Source organism: Perissodus microlepis, chromosome 23 (assembly GCF_051167445.1).
Source record: "Perissodus microlepis isolate ML-2025 ecotype Zambia chromosome 23, ASM5116744v1, whole genome shotgun sequence".
Lineage (NCBI taxonomy): Eukaryota > Metazoa > Chordata > Actinopteri > Cichliformes > Cichlidae > Perissodus > Perissodus microlepis.
Genome location: NC_140482.1, coordinates 25,977,493 through 25,991,857, shown reverse-complemented (window position 1 = coordinate 25,991,857; position 14,365 = coordinate 25,977,493). Strand labels below are relative to the sequence as shown.

Here is a 14,365-nt window from a genome sequence, read left to right as displayed (position 1 = left end):
CAACAGTAACTGACTCAATTTTTAATTTCTTAATGTAGTTTAACATCTCAAATAAATTACATTAAAATCTATGTCAAATTTGGAGATGTTTTCGTGTTGTTGCGTTAGGTACATAAAATACTTTTAAAAATTAGATTTAAAACCGTTGTAATCGATTACAATGAATGTTCTCATAAGAAGAATTATTTGAATTTAGTTACTATTGTCTTGTTGAAATACAGGTCGCATATTTGTGGAAACAACAGGAAACGGAAGTTGTTGTTTCTGTGGTCCCATCTCAGATTAGAGGTAACAACTTTGTCATACGTCACCGTCACAGTGAGTTCCTGACCCTTAGACCACACAGCTGGCTTGTTGGAGAGGTATGTAATCCAGTTATTTAAAAAAAAAAAAAAAAAAGTACTGCATAAGGTTAACGTTAAAGCTGGGGCAGAACATTAGTTGTTCCCTACACATTCAGTAAGTACTGCTTTAGATCGACATTCCAGGCATATCCTCATGACTGAATACTGAGTATACGTAAGTAAAAAAATCTTTATTAACCTTTGTATTCCAAAACTTTATCATGTTTACAAAGTAATAAAAGGTTATTTATTATACTCCTCAGGTCATTGAAAGTCTCCTGCACCACTGGGCCATTCGGCTAAATCTGGGGAATAATATCTACATTATGAACCACTACACGAGCGGTGTGATCCTCTATGGAGAGAGAGAACTAATCAGGAGACAAAGCTTGTCCAAGGTAAAAAAAATTTTTTAATATATTCTAGAATTAATTTTTTAAAATTTAATTAATGTCTCGAAATGGAAAAAGTATTGTTGCAAATTTGTAATTAATTCCTAATATGTCACAGGTGAACTTTGACAACTACAGAGCCATTTTATCCTTTGTGAACATTGGAAATATACACTGGAAGTTTCTGGTTAGTACTGTCATGGTCCTGAGCCTGCCGACTCAGTGTTTTGTGTTTCCTTATGCTTTTGTTCATTCCGAGTATGTATTCTGTTGTGATTTGCCATTTGTTAGGTTTCTGTTCTTTGCCTGCCTGCTCCCACTTCTCTGTGTTCCCTCTGTCTTTCGATGGTGTTATTGTGTCTACTTATGAGTCTGCCTGTCAAGTTCAGTGTCCTGTCTGGTTCTCTGTGTCTGTTAGTTTCCTGTTTTATTCTGAAAGTTCATGTCTCATGTCAGTGTGTTCAGTTTTACCACTCCCCCGTCTCGTTAGCCTAATTTCTCCCAGCTGTGTCTCCCTCCTGTGGCCCATTCCCTGATTACTCCCCGTGTATTTAAGCCCTGTGTTTTCCGTGCTCTCTGTTGCGTTGTCTGTGTTACTCTGTGTCAGTCTTCACCACTCTGTGTAACGCGGTGTTCATTCGGCGTCTCTCTGTCATCCTTCTCTGTGCATTTTTCCCCTCCTCCCGTGAGTGCTTGGTTTCTGGTTAGTTCTTTAGTTTTCCCCAGTTTAGGTTTGTTAACTCCCCGCTCTGCTCGTCCTGTTTTTGTCACTTCTGTAAATAAACACTCACTCGCACCCTAGCCAGTGCCTGCATTTTGGATCCTTTTCTCAATACACCACACGACTGCTCCTCAGCCGTGACAAGTACGAGCAGCATTTCTGTGAAAACAGTTTGTTTCAATAACACATTATTAATAATTTATGTACTTTTTAAATTTATATATCTATCGCAGTACATAAATGCAGATGACAGCTGTCTGTATTTGGTCGATCCTTCAAGAAACTCTTTGGAGCAGGAAGAGTCTGACCGTGCAGCCAAAAGATTCCGGTAATTATGCGTTATTACATGTATATAATAACATGAAATATTAGAAAAGTGACAGGAGGACTTAGGAGGTCTTTTTCTAAAGGTGAACATATGGTTGTAGATTAAAGTTTAATAAAATCTGTGGTTATCAGTTCTTTAAAGAATTTAAAAAAATAATTCAAAATTATACACATATGTAATTTTAAATAATAAAAAAAACCACTGACAGTGTTTAAGCAGTGAGACATTTGAGACAGTTAACATTTGTAGATTTAAAAGAACATGTTAATAATTTTGATACTTCATCTAACATAATCTAGAGCACAGGGCTTTCTGACACACCATTAAAAACAGTGATATGTACTATATGTGTCTTTTTCTGTGTGACTTTTATCTTTCATTTGTATATAAATGTGATGTATGTTATGTTCACAAAGTGAATACTTCAAAATGAGGAGGACATGCTACAACATAACAGACTGGGTGAATGTGAGACTTTGAGGAGGAGTACTGACACATCCATTTCAACGGGATGGTTCTAGCTGCGGAGTAATGGTCATCATGGTATGGTACCACATTAACGCAATAATATTTTTCTGTAAAATTAGATAAGAAGATGGGGTGGGGGAAGTTAAAATAATCTTAAAAGGTTAAATTGTGTAAACAGGAAGTGTAACATTTGCAGATGTTTTCAATTAATTTTTTTTTTGTTTTGATTTCAGATGGCCAAAGAAGTAATGGAAGCATTCCCAAATAAACCAGAAATGACATTTTTGACGACAAAAAAAGAGATGGCCCAGGCACGAAGGACATTTGCACAGACAATACTTGAGGCCTCCGGTGTGTAATATCTTCTTCAAATGGACATATTTATTTGTGTCAAACTGATGAACACTAACATATATATATCTATTATGTTTTAGTATTTGACAGTGACAACAACTGTGCCATGTGTGCAACGGCGAAACCACCTAATCCAGGACCCTCCATCACTGACTGGGTATAGTATTTTTAAAAATAGTTTTATGTTATCTACAACAAAGTATATGACTCTGTGTCTTTAAGGATTGTAATTGATTAAAACATAGAATTATTTACTTAATGTGTTTATGAAAGTTCATATGTTTTTGTTTACAGATCCAGTGTGATAACTGCAACCACTGGTTCCATTCTGAATGCCTGGACATGACAAATGAACAGCTCAGCAGTGCTCAGAAGACAGAGTGGAAGTGTGTGCTTTGTGTAACCTAATTCCACATGCAGTGAAAGCTACTTGAATAATCTGCTTATAGTTGTTATTGGTGTTTTGAGGAACACATGTGTAAAACACAATGTGTATAACATTCTTGCTTTGTGCACGTACTTTAAGTATTTCCTTTTTGATTTTTTGGGTTGATTTGTGTGATGACAGATAATGAATAACAACATATCTAAACTGTGTAGTAGTAATATGAGAAATCAGTAATCTGAGAAATGTAATTTCTCAACCTGACCGGTCGAGGCAGATGGCCGCCCCTCCCTGAGCCTGGTTCTGCCGGAGGTTTCTTCCTGTTAAAAGGGAGTTTTTCCTTCCCACTGTTGCTCATAGGGGGTCATATGATTGTTGGGTTTTTCTCTGTATGTATTATTGTAAGGTTTAACTTATTATGTAAAGTGCCTTAAGGTGACTATTGTTGTGATTAAGCACTGAATAAATAATGTCTAAAACTAAAGTTGCTACTTGAGGTGGTGTGTGAATGACATTTTGAAAAATTTAAATTGTGTGTGGAAAGAAATTTCTTGTAGTTAAGCAAATACTTCAATGAACTCATTTTGTTCGGTAATGGATTAGGATTTAATTTTATCAGAAAACCATACAATAATATTGGCTGTGGATCACAGGGTGCAGAGTGGGGGTCACCCAGAGTCAGAATCCAGTGAAATATCTGTGTCACCTCTTACAGTTTTCCTGTAATCTGAGGTCAAAGATGTCAATATGTAGAGTACAGTAAAGCAAAATGGGAAGATTTTACTATCAATTTTCTCAAAAACTGTACAGTAATTTTGGCTGTGGATCACAGGGTGCAGAGTGGGGGTCACCCAGAGTCAGAATCTAGTGAAATATCTGCGTCACCTCTTACAGTTTTCCTGTAATCTGAGGTCAAAGATGAGAATATATAGAGTACAGTAGAGTAAATTGTGCAAAGTTTACTATCAATTTTCTCAAAAACCGTAAAGTAATTGTAACCCAGTGAGTTTACACGACTCAGTAATGCACTACAACATTGTTATTGTTAATTGTGATTCATCATTACTCTGTTAATCACTGAGTTGATCAAAAGTAAATCAATAATAAAAGATAAATACTATAAATATAAGAATAAAACCCAAAGAGTATATTTAACACCCCTACTGGTTAGGAAGGAACAAGCCCCGCCTTCCCCTGCTCTGTACCGTCACGTGCTCAGACACAGAGAGAGACGGAGGCGCACGAGACCATTGCTGATTTTCACCGCCAAGCTTTTCGCTGGAAAATAACTATTAACTTGATAAATTGAGCAAATATCCATACCGGAGATCTGCATGGACCTTGGAGAAACGGACCTGATTTATTGTGAACATTTCGGACCTTGAAACCATCGCGATCTGCGCGGGAGCGGATGAAGTGAACAAGATCCTCTCTGAGAGTTGAACAAGATCCTCTCTGAGAGTTGAACATTAGAAGTGTGCTGGCTAGTTTTTTTTTTTGGGATCGTGAGACCTGGATCTCTTCCTGACGAGGAAGATGGCGAGCCTTTCCCTTTGAACCGAACCACAGCCATTCCGAGTTGGCCCAGAAGGGCAGGTTGCTCTTCTCTCACGAACAATTGCAACAGTGCGGTAGGACGAAATCGCACCAATCACAAACTTTTGACCTATTGGATCTGACTTGACTGAACACTGACTATTAAGCCGGCAAGACTGACATATCTGAGCTCAGATAGGTTTCTGATTGTTATTATTATTGCTGTCACTGTATTTTATTTTATGTTTTCATTCCTGTTCATGAAATGCTGTTAAATTGTTGCTAAGTAGTTTAATACAATTCATAGCAACTTTACCTGTGGCTCCAGTCATTCTTCTCCACGCAACTCACTTTATCCCTCCTACGAATCTAGCTATTGGCCCATTCTCTCCATCTTACTTTAATTTCCCCTACCCTATCCTGTACTTGGCTACAGAAAGTGGCGAGCCAGCCAGGAGGGTTTGCAGAGTTGTTAGTCCATCCAAAATTTAATAAAACATTTAAGAGTGCCTGGAGCTTCACAGTGACTTGTTTTTTTTTCTACTGGTACTTTTACGTGTCCTAACAATGGAAGTTGTGAAAACAGAGAATGTTAAAGTTCAAAATGCTGTCTTGGTCAGTGGTTTAACTAACACAGACATTGATAAAGAAATAATTGAGTTCTTAGAAGCTTTCGGTCCTGTCAGTAGGCAGATTAAGTTACCAACTGGTGGTCAGGTTATTGTGGAGTTTCAACATGAGGCTACTGCTAAAGAACTAGAGAAAAGATATTTGCCTTATGACAGACCTTGCACTGTGAAACCTGAAGTTGTCTATCACATTCGAGACCTAGCCAGTGCGTATAGCATTGAAATCAGCGCATCAGCTACTGTAACTTACCTGTCACAGCTTAAAGATGTGGCAGCACGAAGCAACCGATCGTTTAAAGACCTTTTGATGGATGAACTAGCTAAAATTGGGGAGTCATTGGGAGGGGATGTCCACACAGTTGAGCCTTCCACTGAACAAGAGCCAGTGCCCCACAGTGATGAGGCCCTACCTTCTCCTCCTTTAACACCCAATAGCAACCATGTAAGTGCCTTGAATACTCACCCACCGGCAGAGGCTGAGAAACAAACCCCTCAGATTCCCACCAACCTTTTAAGCACACCTGAAGTGCAGCGGGTTATTGTAGAGCACATTGTTAAAAGCAGTGAAGTCATTCCCCCACCAAACTCGCAATACAGACTGAAACCTTTTTCAGGGAAAGTTCCACATCCTCCTTTCGAAACTGACTATGACATTTGGCGCAGCAGCGTAGAGTTTTGCTTGACTGATCCCTCGCTCACCGAAACTCAAGTTGTGCGAAAGATTGTTGAAAGTCTTTCACCCCCTGCAGCGGACCTGGTGAAAGCTCTTGGTCCAAAAGCAAACCCCAAAACTTACCTTGAACATCTTGATTCTGCCTATGCAACTGTAGAGGACGGTGACGAACTCTTTGCTCGCTTCTTAAACACCAATCAAAATGGAGGTGAAAAACCCTCACATTACCTGCAAAGATTGCACACAGTGTTAAACCTAGTCATAAAAAGAGACGGAATTGCTTCTAGTGACATCAATAAACAGCTCCTGAGACAGTTTTGTAGAGGGTGTTGGGACAGCTCATTGATTGCAAACCTTCAACTTGAACAAAAGAAAGACGACCCACCTCATTTTGCAGAGCTACTCCTCCACCTACGCACCGAGGAGGACAAACAGGCAAGTAAAGCAACCCGCATGAAACAACATTTGGGGATCCAAAAGACTCGTGTTTATTCTAACGTGCAAACCACACGCTCTCAAGGTAGGAACGATTATGAGCATGAAATGGACAGCAATTCGTCTGACATCCAGAAGCAAATTGCTGACCTCAGGTCTCAAATCGCACAGCTCAGAGCTGATAAAACAGAGAAAAGATCGCAGAAACTTCAAAAGGAAGCAAAAAGGAACACAAGTACCAAAACTCAGAACAAGCCAGAACAGATACCACAAATAGCTGCAGTGTCAGCCAAACCCAAACCTGGATACTGTTTCAAGTGTGGAGAAGATGGTCATATCGCTTCCAGCTGTAGTAACGATCCCAACCCAGCATTAGTAGCAGCTAAAAGGAATGCCCTCAGACAAAAGCAGCGAGAATGGGAAATATCCAGACCAGTTGATGAGTCCTTTAATTTAAACTAGAAGGAGCCCCTGTCGCGGGACAGATGGGTGCTAAATCTGAACCAAGTCCCACTGAGAAAAAGACAACAAAAGCCCAATGTGAAACGGCTAATGTTCACTCAGTGCCTAAACTTCCCAAAAGACTTGTGGGTAGAAAATGCACAGCCAGAGTTGTTATCAATGGCGTTGAATGTAGTTGCTTGCTCGACTCAGGCTCTCAAGTAACCACTATTGCCAAATCCTTCTATCAAGAACACTTACCTGATCATCCTATAAAACCCATCAGTGATCTCCTAGAGGTCGAAGGTGCGAATGGTCAGACAGTCCCTTACTTGGGATACATTGAGACGAGTATCATGTTCCCCAAAGATCTCGATCAGTCAGAGCTTGAACTATCTACTCTTGCCTTAGTTGTCCCTGACATTCGCTCAAACTCAGACACACCTCTACTAATTGGCACAAATACACTTGACCCCTTATATGAGCATCTTTGTGAGAGCACCTTACCTGACTTTAAGGTACTCCCTTATGGATACCAACAAGTGCTAAAGACATTAGCATCCAGAAAAAGACAAATTGACAGTGGCAAGATCGGCTTGGTAAAACTTCAAAGTAGAACCCAAGAAGTCCTTCCTGCAAATCAAAAGCTACTAGTGGAAGGTTTTATGCATGCTAGCCACGCTAAGCCTGAACAGTGTGCACTTATTGAACAGCCCACTACCGGCTCCCTACCTGGTGGTGTGTTTGTAGATTGTTGCCTTATATCTCTGCCAAAGCACGGACCTTATAAAGTTCCTGTGTTGCTGAGAAACGAGACTAACCATGACATTACATTGCCCACTAACTGTGTAATTGCTGAGTTAGTTGCCCCTGACTGTGTCATGCCATGTCCTGAGCCTGAGAAAGGCGACCAAAAGGTGTCTGCAAAGTGTAACTCTCAGCAGCAGACTTCAACCTCAAGACCCCCTCTCAGTTTCGACTTTGGTGAATCACCACTATCTGAAGAGTGGAAAGAGAAGATAGCTGAAAAGCTAAACACCTTCTCTGATGTTTTCTCACACAATGATCTTGATTTTGGGCATGCCACACATGTAAAACATCACATCAACTTAAAAGACGAAACCCCCTTCAAACAGAGATCTCGCCCGATTCATCCCCATGATTACGAGGCAGTTAAAAAGCACTTACAAGCCCTTTTGGTGCAGGCATAATCAGAGAATCTGAATCTCCATTCTCATCACCGATAGTGGTGGTCCGCAAAAAGAATGGTGATGTGCGGTTATGCATTGACTTTAGGAAGCTTAACTTGCAGACCATCCGTGATGCATATGCCCTGCCAAACTTAGAGGAGTCATTTTCTGCTCTTGCAGGATCTCAGTGGTTCTCTGTGATGGACCTTAAGTCAGGGTACTATCAAATCGAGATGTGTGAAGAAGATAAGCCAAAGACAGCCTTCGTGTGCCCCTTCGGCTTCTACGAATTCAATCGTATGCCCCAGGGAATAACAAATGCCCCAAGCACTTTCCAAAGGCTTATGGAAAAGTGTATGAAAGACATCAATCTGAAAGAAGTGTTAGTCTTTTTGGATGATTTGATAGTCTTTTCCAGTTCCCTTGAAGATCATGAGACCCGACTCATTCATGTTCTTGAGCGACTCAGAGAGTACGGGCTGAAACTCTCGCCCGACAAATGTCATTTCTTCCAAACATCAGTCCGTTATCTAGGCCACATTGTATCTAGAGACGGCGTAAAGACTGACCCCGAAAAAACTGAAGCACTCAAGACTTGGCCGAGACCCCGAACCTTAAAAGAACTCCAATCGTTTCTTGGTTTTACCGGTTATTACCGGAGATTTGTCAAAGATTACTCAAAAATTGTCAAGCCCCTCACCTCCCTCACAGCTGGCTATCCTCCGAGACGAAAGCATTGTAAAAACCCACCCAGTGATCCAAAGTATCTGAACCCCAAAGAGCCCTTTGGTGATCGTTGGGGACCAGAGTGCCAGAAATCGTTTCAAACTATTATTGAAAAACTCACCACCTCACCAGTCCTTGGGTATGCTGATGCAAAGCTACCTTACCTGGTACACACAGATGCCAGTACAACCGGACTTGGGGCAGCTCTTTATCAAGTGCAGAATGGAACCACACAGGTTATAGCCTATGCAAGTCGTGGTCTATCCCGTAGTGAAGCTAGATACCCCGCCCACAAGTTAGAATTTCTAGCTTTAATATGGGAACACATTCAGAGTCATCACCGACAATAACCCATTGACTTACCTTCTGACCACAGCAAAGCTTGATGCCACTAGTTATCGTTGGTTGGCTGCATTGTCCACCTATAACTTTGACATTAAGTACAGAGCTGGGAGACAAAATCTTGATGCAGATGGACTATCTAGGAAACCACATGACAAACCTGAAGACGATCCAGTTTTTATTGAGGAATGTCAACGCATTGACAAGTTTAGATCCCATCTCTTGTCCTCAGTCAAAGATGTCGAGCTCCAACTTCAATCTGATACCGTGATGGCAGCCTGTCAAAGACATATGGCCATGGATCAGACTGAACCCTCTTGTGCTCTAGTCCAGTCACTTGCCATGTCTGCAGTTGCCATTCCAGACATGTTTCAAGAAGAAGGCAATGATGACAATCTCCTAGCCTTACCCAGATACACCCATACTGATCTTGTCAACCTGCAGAGAAAAGACCCAGCCATTAGTAAAGTCATCAAGCTGCTGGCAGCTGACTCACGTCCACCAGCCAATACTAAATCTGAGTCTCACGATGTTCTCTTATTTTTAAGGGAGTGGAAACGTCTTGACCTCCAAAATGACTTACTGTATCGGAAACGCCAGTTGGGGCCAGAGACCTCGTTGCAGTTGGTCCTTCCTGATTCCTTACGCCCTACAGTTATGCTTAATCTTCATGACAACATGGGGCATTTAGGGGTCGAACGCACACTGGAACTCATTCGGTCACGTTTCTACTGGCCAAAAATGGCAATGGATGTCGAAAAGAAAGTGAAAGCTTGCGAGAGATGTGTCCGTAGAAAAGCCCTGCCAGATAAGGCTGCTCCTCTGGTAAATATTAAAACTTCCAGGCCCATGGAGCTAGTCTGCATGGACTTCCTCTCAATAGAACCAGACAGTAAAAATACTAAAGATGTCCTAGTGATCACGGATCATTTTACAAAGTATGCTGTGTCCATTCCAACCAAAGACCAGAAAGCCACCACCGTTGCAAAGAACTTATGGGAGAACTTCCTAGTTCATTATGGCTTTCCAGAGCGACTTCATAGCGATCAAGGGAGAGACTTTGAATCGCGTACAATCAAAGAACTGTGCTCTCTGCTCGGTATCCGCAAAGTCCGAACAAGTCCTTATCATCCTCGTGGCAACCCTGTTGAGCGATACAATCGCACGTTACTCAGTATGCTTGGTACCTTGAAAGACACAGAGAAACATCACTGGCGTGACTTCGTAAAACCACTTACTCACGCTTATAACTGTACAAAAAATGATGTAACAGGCTATTCTCCTTATGAGTTAATGTTTGGTAGACAGCCTCGCTTGCCCATTGATATTGCCTTTGGCCTGCCACAGCCAAACAAGCCACAGTTGACTCACTCTCAATACGTCAAGCAGTTGAAAAGCTACCTCGAACAGAGCTACGAAATAGCCATCAAAAACTCCCAGAAAATAGCAGACAAAAACAAGAAACGGTTTGACAAAATCATTCGTGAATCCACACTAGATGTGGGAGACCGAGTCTTGGTTCGAAATCTCCGCCTGAGAGAGAAGCACAAATTAGCGGACAAATGGGAACAAACAGTGTATATTGTTACCAAACAAATGGAAAACTTACCAGTATATACTGTAAAACTGTAAAACGGAGATGGACCCAACAGAACGCTCCACAGAGATCTGTTACTTCCCTGTGGATTTCTCTCACCAACAGAGCATGAACCCGAGCGAGTCACAAAAACTAACAGACCACGCACAAGACAAAGTTCAGCTTTGGAAGTTGACTCCGACCAAACACTTGAGGAAGAGGAAGATGAGTTTTATTACCCTGAACCTCCACAAGTGAAAGACAGACATTTTTACCAAGTATGCGCCATACCGCCAACACAAGGATTCAAACAAAACAAAGATCCTGTAAATGATAACGAACAATCTAACACATTACCGGACATGACAGACTTACCTGAGCAGGAAACTGAGAACGAAACTGAAACATACTTACCTGAAGGCGAAATTGGAAGTTCAACTGACACCAATTTATCTCACATGGACAGTGAAACAGACCTACCTCAGACAGAACGTGAAAGTGAAGCAAACTTACCACCAAAGGAAAGTGACACAAGCCTACAAAACAACACACCAAGTGAGTCTGAAACAGACACTCGAAAAGACAAAACTGTTTTGTCGACCAGTTTGTCAGATTCACCGTTGTCAGAGAACTCAACTCATCAACTTTCACCTGAAAGACAAGTTGAAAATGATGATGAACCTGAAACCTTGCAAACAGAAACACAGATCAGACGATCTGAAAGAATTCGCCAACCATCCTAAAGACTCACTTATCCTCAGTTAGGTAACCCACTAGTAACAGTGGTTAAATCACTCTTTCAAGGATTGAACAAAGCTTTCATCGACTCCCTTGCCAATGATGTTGCCTATTCCACCAGAGCCATGCACGGGGACGTGCATGAGATTTAAGGGGGGAGGATGTAACCCAGTGAGTTTACACGACTCAGTAATGCACTACAACATTGTTATTGTTAATTGTGATTCATCATTACTCTGTTAATCACTGAGTTGATCAAAAGTAAATCAATAATAAAAGATAAATACTATAAATATAAGAATAAAACCCAAAGAGTATATTTAACACCCCTACTGGTTAGGAAGGAACAAGCCCCGCCTTCCCCTGCTCTGTACCGTCACGTGCTCAGACACAGAGAGAGACGGAGGTGCACGAGACCATTGCTGATTTTCACCGCCAAGCTTTTCGCTGGAAAATAACTATTAACTTGATAAATTGAGCAAATATCCATACCGGAGATCTGCATGGACCTTGGAGAAACGGACCTGATTTATTGTGAACATTTCGGACCTTGAAACCATCGCGATCTGCGCGGGAGCGGATGAAGTGAACAAGATCCTCTCTGAGAGTTGAACAAGATCCTCTCTGAGAGTTGAACAAGATCCTCTCTGAGAGTTGAACATTAGAAGTGTGCTGGCTAGTTTTTTTTTTTTACAGCATTGCCCTTTAACTGAATTACAGGAGCATTGCTTTACACTGCATAGCAATGAAGCAATATATTATTTACACTCAATGTACAGAATAAAATTACCAAAAGAATATACAAAAACCCACAGGCTGTAGTTTTACAGTATGTGGTAACGTATCAGCACAGTAAGAATACACACGGACATCTATCCAGTGCCGCTCGAGCATCAAATGTAACAAAATAAAGTAGATTCATGACCTTTAAGATCAACATTAACTTATTCCATCATCTTATTTTAGTGCATTTAATTCAACAAGTAATACTAGAACATCATCAGCACACAAGCCGAGCGCTCAAAATGGCTGAACTCCGTGAGAAACCCCGTGTGTTCTCCCACAGTGAAAACGTGGTCAGCTACAGCTGCAGCTATGAGCATTAGGCTAGTTAGCTTTTCAATTAGCCTGATTCGCCCAGTCCCAGTTTAACTCACCAGCACACTTCTAATGTTCAACTCTCAGAGAGGATCTTGTTCAACTCTCAGAGAGGATCTTGTTCACTTCATCCGCTCCCGCGCAGATCGCGATGGTTTCAAGGTCCGAAATGTTCACAATAAATCAGGTCCGTTTCTCCAAGGTCCATGCAGATCTCCGGTATGGATATTTGCTCAATTTATCAAGTTAATAGTTATTTTCCAGCGAAAAGCTTGGCGGTGAAAATCAGCAATGGTCTCGTGCGCCTCCGTCTCTCTCTGTGTCTGAGCACGTGACGGTACAGAGCAGGGGAAGGCGGGGCTTGTTCCTTCCTAACCAGTAGGGGTGTTAAATATACTCTTTGGGTTTTATTCTTATATTTATAGTATTTATCTTTTATTATTGATTTACTTTTGATCAACTCAGTGATTAACAGAGTAATGATGAATCACAATTAACAATAACAATGTTGTAGTGCATTACTGAGTCGTGTAAACTCACTGGGTTACATCATATTGGCTGTGGATGACAGGGTGCAGAGTGGAGATGGCCTAGATTCAGAATCCAGTGAAATATCTGTGTCACCTCTTACAGTTTTCCTGTAATCTGAGCTCAAAGATGTCAATATGTAGAGTACAGTAAAGCAAAATGGGAAGATTTTACTATCAATTTTCTCAAAAACTGTACAGTAATTTTGGCTGTGGATGACAGGGTGCAGAGTGGGGGTCACCCAGAGTCAGAATCCAGTGACATATCTGTGTCACCTCTTACAGTTTTCCTGTAATCTGAGCTCAAAGATGAGGATATTAAAAGTACAGTAGAGTAAATTGGGTAAATTTTATTGTTAATTTTCTCTGAATCATACAGTAATTTGGGCTGTGGATCACAGAGGGAAAAGTGGAGATAAATCAAAACTGGGAGTGGATTGTGAAGTAAAATAGTGTCAGGACAGAAAAGACTGCATTTCTAAGCCAGTCGGCACTGATACCGTAATATGCGTAAGAGTAGTGCAACAACATTTTAGGTGCGGCTGGCGGTGCGGCTAGCTTGACTGTGACTTCGAAAGTGAGGGCTCACTTGACCACAGTGACATATATTCTGTCCTCATTTTCTTTCACCGAAAAATTGTTTCCTGCGGTGCTGTCTTTCGTGCTTGGCTCTCCTACCTTTGCTAACGTGATGCACATAGTGCAGAAGCCGATGCTGCATTCACATACACTCGGATATCTGAGCTTCACCGTGAAAACATAATCGTACATTTGATATTTGATTGAATTTTATTGTTTTACCTTTGGGGTGGCACCTGGGGTGGCCAGTCTGGTTGGTGGGGTGGCCTGTGCCCCCCCCAGGCCACCCCGCTGGACACGCCACTGCTGTCACATCAACACCCTGGTTAAGAAAGCCCGTCAGCGTCTCTTCTTCCTCAGAAGACTTAGAGACTTCCATCTGCCACTGAAGGTGCTCAAGAACTTTTACTCCTGCACCATCGAGAGCGTCCTGACGGCAAACATCTGCACCTGGTTTGGGAACAGCACCAAGCACGACAGACGAGATCTGCAAAGAGTGGTGCGCTCGGCCGAACGCATTATTCAATCAGAGATCCCTGACCTGCTGTCCATCTACACCAAGCGGTGCAAGACCAAAGCTAGGAAGATTATGATGGACCTCTCCCATCCCAACAATGGACTCTTCTCACTGTTGAGGTCTGGGAAGCGCTTCCGCTCCGTTAAGGCCAAAACAGAGAGAATGAGGAGGAGCTTCTTCCCCCAGGCTATTCGGGCCCTGAACCAGGTTTAGGACTGGACTCTCCCACACACATCACATCACCACACGCACTCTGGTTTTTCTTTATGCACACTTCCTATAATTTATAATCTTTATAATCTCTTTCTGCTATTTGCACATTTTTTACTGTAAATTTCTAAGTTAATTTGTAAATTTATATGGTAA

General features: G+C 41.6%; 1 long non-coding RNA gene across 1 annotated transcript; it reads left to right on the top strand.

Moving 5' to 3' along the window:
* The first annotated feature begins 234 nt into the window (after positions 1–234).
* On the top strand, positions 235–2,306 carry LOC146361620 (uncharacterized). The gene is made up of 4 exons (XR_014799482.1): positions 235–742; positions 855–923; positions 1,691–1,785; positions 2,202–2,306. It is a non-coding gene; the product is annotated as an uncharacterized LOC146361620 (long non-coding RNA).
* Positions 2,307–14,365: the final 12,059 nt, after the last annotated feature.